This window comes from Girardinichthys multiradiatus, chromosome 6 (genome assembly GCF_021462225.1).
Source record: "Girardinichthys multiradiatus isolate DD_20200921_A chromosome 6, DD_fGirMul_XY1, whole genome shotgun sequence".
Taxonomy (NCBI): Eukaryota; Metazoa; Chordata; class Actinopteri; order Cyprinodontiformes; family Goodeidae; genus Girardinichthys; species Girardinichthys multiradiatus.
Window position 1 is genome coordinate 41,005,836 of NC_061799.1, and position 6,168 is coordinate 41,012,003.

Here is a 6,168-nt window from a genome sequence, read left to right on the forward strand (position 1 = left end):
TTGTACTACAAAACAATTGAAAATATTGTTCCTTATAGCATCTGAGCAACAATTGTTTTTCTCCTCACCATCAATTGCAAATGCAATAACTAATTGTAACCATATTTCTGTCCACAAAAAATAACTAAATCCTGTAAAAAATATCTACAAAACCCTCAGGCATTACGTTGATTATACAATAATTGTTTATCTATGATTCAGCAAAAAAATGTATATATTGGAAATACATAAGTGCCAAAATTGAGTAAAATAAGATATAAAAACAGTCCAGTGTCTTTGTTGTTGGTTTGTCATTTTTATACACCAGTGCAAGTAGCAGTTAAGAAGAGGATGTATTCTTACTCTGTGATGTCTTAATAAACAGAGTAGGCTCTGACTATGTTCGTACCTCTTTATTGTTGTGCTATCTTTTGAGAGCCGAGAGAGAGAACTTGCACGTCTCAGAATACAAGGACTGAACCAACTCAGAATAATCACGGGGGTGAATACACCACATCATTCCCCTTTTAGATGGAAATAACATTTTTATCTACATTAACTAAAATAAACTAAGGTCACTTATTTCAGCTTACGTGCATATTCATATAGAACCAAACAATGACCCAAATATGTATTTGCTTGATAATCAAGAAATTTTTTTCTTTCTGTTTACCTTTGCATCTAAACTCAGATGTAACCCATAATGCAACAAGGATAATAACAGAACACAACATTCATAACTGTTATGCCTAGATAAACACAAGGTTATTCCAGATATCGTTTTGACCGTGGTCGCGTGGAACGCCTCACAACCACAGAAGTATCTGGGGAAACAGGGAGGTGCACCTCAGAGTCCAGAGCACTGTGTTCAGGTGTAATGTTTACATCACTTTGGTCTTGTGTTGGTGTTTCAGGGTCCTTGATCTCTGGTTCAGCTACAGTTTGGGTACGCAGCTGATCCCCATGTCGTCTGTGCACAGTGTTCGAGTACCGCTCTTTTACTTCATAAGAGACTGGACCAGTTTGTCTTACCACCTGTCCAGGTATCCACTTGTGAACTCCTCCCCCTGTGTTGCGAAGATACACCGCATCAGCAACAGAAAAGGAACGGTCCACAGCAGTGAAGTCATGTTGAGCTTTTTGTCGATACTGCTTCCTGCAAACAGTCTCCTTGATGTTAGGTTTGATGAAATCCAGTCTGGTGCGGATGTGACTATGCAAGAACAATTCTGCTGGAGACTGACTTGTTGTGCAGTTCGGCGTAATACGGTACTGCAGCAAAAACAATAAAAGTTTGTCCTCAGTGCTGCATGAGCGGCTGGGTAGCTTTTTCATGCCCACTTAAAATGTCTGCACATATCTTTCAGCCAAACCGTTTGTGGCAGGGTGTCCCGGTGTGCTTGTTGTGTGCAAAATGTCATTTTGTGTCACAAACGTTTGGAACTCTGCAGATGTGAAAGTGATGGCATTGTCTGTGACTATTTGTTCAGGGAGTCCATATGAAGCAAACAAACAGTCTCTTCAGCTTTGTAATCGTGGCTTGTGATGTGATGTGTGGCATACGAAATACCTCCAACCACTTTGAATATGAATCAACCACAATCATGAACATGCTGTCGAGGAAAGGTCCAGCAAAGTCGATATGCAGTCTTTTCCAGGATTCACCTGGAAACTCCCAGGGATGCAGTGGAACATGCTGTGGCATCTTCTGTTCCAACTGACATGTTTCACATGTTTTACAAACCTGTTCCAGATCCTGATCCAGATTTGGCCACCAGACATATATGCGAGCTAAGGCCTTGGATTTTATGATTCCTTGGTGACCAGAGTGAATCTCATTTAACACAGCCTTTCTCATTTTAGAGGGTATAATCACTCTGGTTCCCCACAAAACACAACCCATCTCAGTTGAAAGCTCATTCCTCTTGTTGTGATAAGCCTTCAAACTCTCATCTGTAACAGTAGGCCAACCTTCCATGACACACTGGTAAACCCTTGACAAGTCCATGTCTGTGCATGTGGCCTGAGCTACCTGGGTCGCATTTAGTGGAGCTCTTTCCATATGTTCCGTAAACAGTAAGTGTACTGCTGTTGAACTCAATGCCGTTCCAGTGTCGCTTGTTTCTGGCAGAGAACAGCGAGAGAGCCCATCTGCATTGCTGTGTTCTGCTGATTTTTTGAAAACAATGTGGTAATCATATGCTGACAATATGATAGCCCACCTTTGAATGCATGCTGCAGCTAGGGTAGGTAGGTTCTTGTGCTCACCAAAAAGTGTCAGCAGAGGGCGATGGTCTGTTGCTAAGGTGAAATGCCTGCCCCATAGGTACTGGTGAAACTTTTTTACTCCATAAATCAGTCCCAGAGCCTCTATTTCTATTGGATAGTGCTTTTTTTCTGCTGGGAACAGCGTTCGGGAAGCCTATGCTATTGGTCGCTCCTCCCCACTTGGCATTGTGTGCTGTATAACCGCACCAATGCCATATGCAGAAGCATCACCTGCTAAGGTGAGAGGCAGGTTGGAGTCAGTGCGTTAGCACCCAATCACTTGTCAGCAGACCTTTGCACCTATCAAATGCTGCCTGCTCTGGTTCAGTCCATCCCCAAGTCACATTGTCTTTTAGTAACTTGTAAAGTGGAGCTAGGGCTGTGCTTTGCATTGGCACAAATCGTCCATAATAGTTAACAAGTCCCAGGAACGCTTGAAGTTCTTTCACATTAGTAGGAGCAGGAGCATCCTGTATTGCCCTCACCTTTTCTTCTGAAGGGTGGTCTCCATTTTCATCCAGGACATTTCCCAGATATTCAATTTGTGACTTGTTAAACTCACACTTGGAACGTTTTACTCGCAGGCCATTTCCCTGAAGACGTTCCAGGACCTTCTCCAGGTTGCTCAGATGTTCTGCTTTTGAGCGTCCAGTGATGAGCAAGTCATCCAGGTAGACCACCACTGGTATCCCTTTCATTATGTTTTCCATAATGCGCTGAAAAATCGATGGAGCCAAAAGGAAGCCTGTTGTAAACGAACAGTCCTTTATGAGTATTGATAGTCGTGTAGTTCTTGGAATCCTCATTCAACGATACTTGTTGATAGGCTGCTGCCAGATCTATCTTTGAGAAGTACTTTCCTCCCCTGAGTGTTGCCAGTAGTTCATCCAAACGTGGTAGAGGGTACGTATCTACTTCAAGGGCTTGGTTCACTGATACTTTGTAATCCCCACACAAACGAATAGAAGCATCGCTCTTTAGCACCGGCACTATCGGTGCTGCCCACTCGCTGTGTCTCACAGGTGTAATAATGTTACACTTTTCCAATCTTTCAAGTTCTTTCTCCACCCTTTCCTTCATCGCGAATGGAAGAGGCCTGTGTTTACAAACTTTGGGCAGTTTGACCCCGATGGTAGCTTTAATGTATTTCAATGTGCCCAACTCCTCCTTTAATATATCACTGTAAGTATCCAAAAGATCATTGAGTGTTAGGTGTTTTGGCTCACCCACATATTTAATCTGCAGCCAGTTAAGCCGGAGTTTTGTCAACCAGTTCCTTCCACACAGTGATGCACCATGTCCCTTAACAACCAACAGTGGCAAATCCACAGCTTGGTCTTCATACCCCACGTTTGCTACAAGCTGTCCCAAAACACAAATACGTCCTCCATTGTACGCTTTGAGCTTCACTTTAGCCGGCTGCAGTGGCAGGTGTGAGAACTTTTTCAAATATGTAGGATGTGAAATGACACTTTTTGCTGCTCCTGTGTCAATTTCCATTTCCAATTCAACATTGTCTATAGCAAATGTTGCTTTATATCATTCATCCTCAGCACTAACAGTCAAAATGGCTAACTCTTCTGGGTCTTCCTCAGCTGTCACATACTTTGTCTTTCTGCTTGGCACACTCTTTTCATGACCTTTTTGCCCTTTAGCTCGACATGCTTTCCTAACGTGTCCAATTTTCCCACAATTATGGCATTTAGTCTCTTTGAAATGACATTTATTTGCATTGTGATTTTTTCCTTTGCATCTGTAGCACATATTTGTTTTTACTGGCCTCACCTTGTGAATGTTTGCCTCACTAGCCCATTCACCCTCTGCGCCTCTAAGCTGTCGAGTGTCTCTGTCTGCAGTCTCCATATTGAGAGCAATCTCAAAAGCTTTGGCGAAGGTCAGCCGGTCCTCGGAAAGTACCCTCCTCTGGCACGTTTCGTTTTTAATTCCACTCATGAACCGGTCCCTCAGTGCAGAATCCAGCGACGCACCAAAATCACAGTTAGCTGCTTGTTGTTTTAGCTCTGCAACATACTGGGCAACAGTCTGACTCGTCTTTTGGTTGCATTTATTAAAACGGAAACGTTCAGCAACTAATATGGGCTTGGGTTCATAGTGTTCTTTGAAAATGTCCACAATCTCGCCAAATGTCTTGTCTTTTGGTTTTTCAGGCTGTATGTTATGATTCTGGCACGTCTGCTCTACCTTGTCTCCCTGGCTGCAATCAGCAGATTAGATGCACCTGGTAGCTGCTGCAGTGTAGTGCAATCTGTGGAATGCCAAGCACCTGTGTCTTCCCTGATATATACTGACTCTGACAAGCAGACGGTGCCAGATTTTTGAAAGCCATTGTGTGAGTAGATATCCAGCGTTCCTTCCTGTCTGATCATTGTTCATGACCTTGCCTTGCCTTTTGGATTTATGCCTCTGCCTGCTCCCTGTCGGACTATTTGGATTTTGGTTGTCGACCTTGTTTCCTGCATCTGGTTTATGCCTCTGCTTGCCCCTTGCCTGACACCTCTTGTTCGGATCGTTGACCCTGTTTCTGTCCTTGGATTATTGAGCCAGCCTTGCCCTCGGATTATTCAGCCTGGAGTCACTTCTTACCTGTGCTGTGGAGATCACCGCCTGCCGCCCACTGAGGTTTCCCCTCTGGGTTTCAAGTTCCACTCAAGACAAAAGCAGGTTAGTGACTTTTCTGATCCCTGCAAAATCTGGAGAGACTACAAGTCACTAATCCTTCTTTCTGCCTCAGTGATTCCTGGAAGCTGTGAGGAGTGTTACCTGTGTGACGTTTTCCTGTGGCTGAATAAACCTTTTAAACTTTCAGTACTGTGTCTGGCTGAATCTTGGGTCCGCCTTTTTCTGATTCATAGCACTGTACTAAGTTTCGTAAAAGTCCATATGCTTTAGCACCCATTACACTTAGCAACACTGCCACGTGCTTTTCTTTGTCAATGTCGTTAGCTTCCAGGTACTACTCCAGACGCTCGATATAAGCTGTCCACGGCTCAACCTCTGCTCTGAAGTCATCTATTTTGCCAACCTGAACCATTGTACTCACTAGTACTGATACTTGACGTCTTTTCCCCTCCGAAAAGTATCCTCGTAGCCAGTTGTGATGTCTTAATAAACAGAGGAGGCTCTGACTATGTTCGTACCTCTTTATTGTTGTGCTATCTTTCGAGAGCCGAGAGAGAGAACTTGCATGTCTCTGAATACAAGGACTGAACCAACTCAGAATAATCACAGGGGTGAATACACCACATACTCAAAAACAGATGTGGACCACTGAATGAAGTCAAAGCTGTGCACCAAGCAGCACAGATATCAGTTAACTGTGCAGTGGATTGGGGTGGAATACAGCACCCACCACAGGGGAAATGGGGCTACATTTATAAAGCTTTGGGGAATTTGATCAAGGTAAAGTGGCAGGTTTGCAAAATAAACAAAATAATAAGCATACAGTTTCTACAGCTGATTCACTGGGAGCAGCAATGTGCCTGAACTGCTACCAGACTGTTGTAAATGCCATTATCAGTAGAAGAAGAGCTAAACTGCCATGTGGCAACACCAGTTGCTTTCTCCATCTAAGTGTTACCTGCTTAGATGGAGCTCATCTCTTCCTCTGACCAACAGGTGTTTTTAAGACACCTGCGCACAGCATGCTGCTATGACACAAGATTTTTTAGGAATGAGAACACTTAAAGAAAAGTTCATAAAGAAGGAGAACAAATGTTTTTGTAACTTTTGTCCTTGTAAGATTAACTGGAACTGCATCGAGAACATGTTGTAAGCTGAGATGTCAGAACATAACAGAGAGAAGAGCCCTGCTTTTCTGAAAATTCTCCCAAACGAACAAAAAATACCCATAACAGGTATATTTTTAAGAACTTTACAAAAACAAGAATTTAATAAATTAAT

At 43.2% G+C, this 6,168-nt stretch overlaps 1 pseudogene; it reads right to left on the reverse strand.

Moving 5' to 3' along the window:
• Positions 1–744: 744 nt before the first annotated feature.
• LOC124870139 lies at positions 745–4,200 on the reverse strand (annotated as a pseudogene).
• Positions 4,201–6,168: the final 1,968 nt, after the last annotated feature.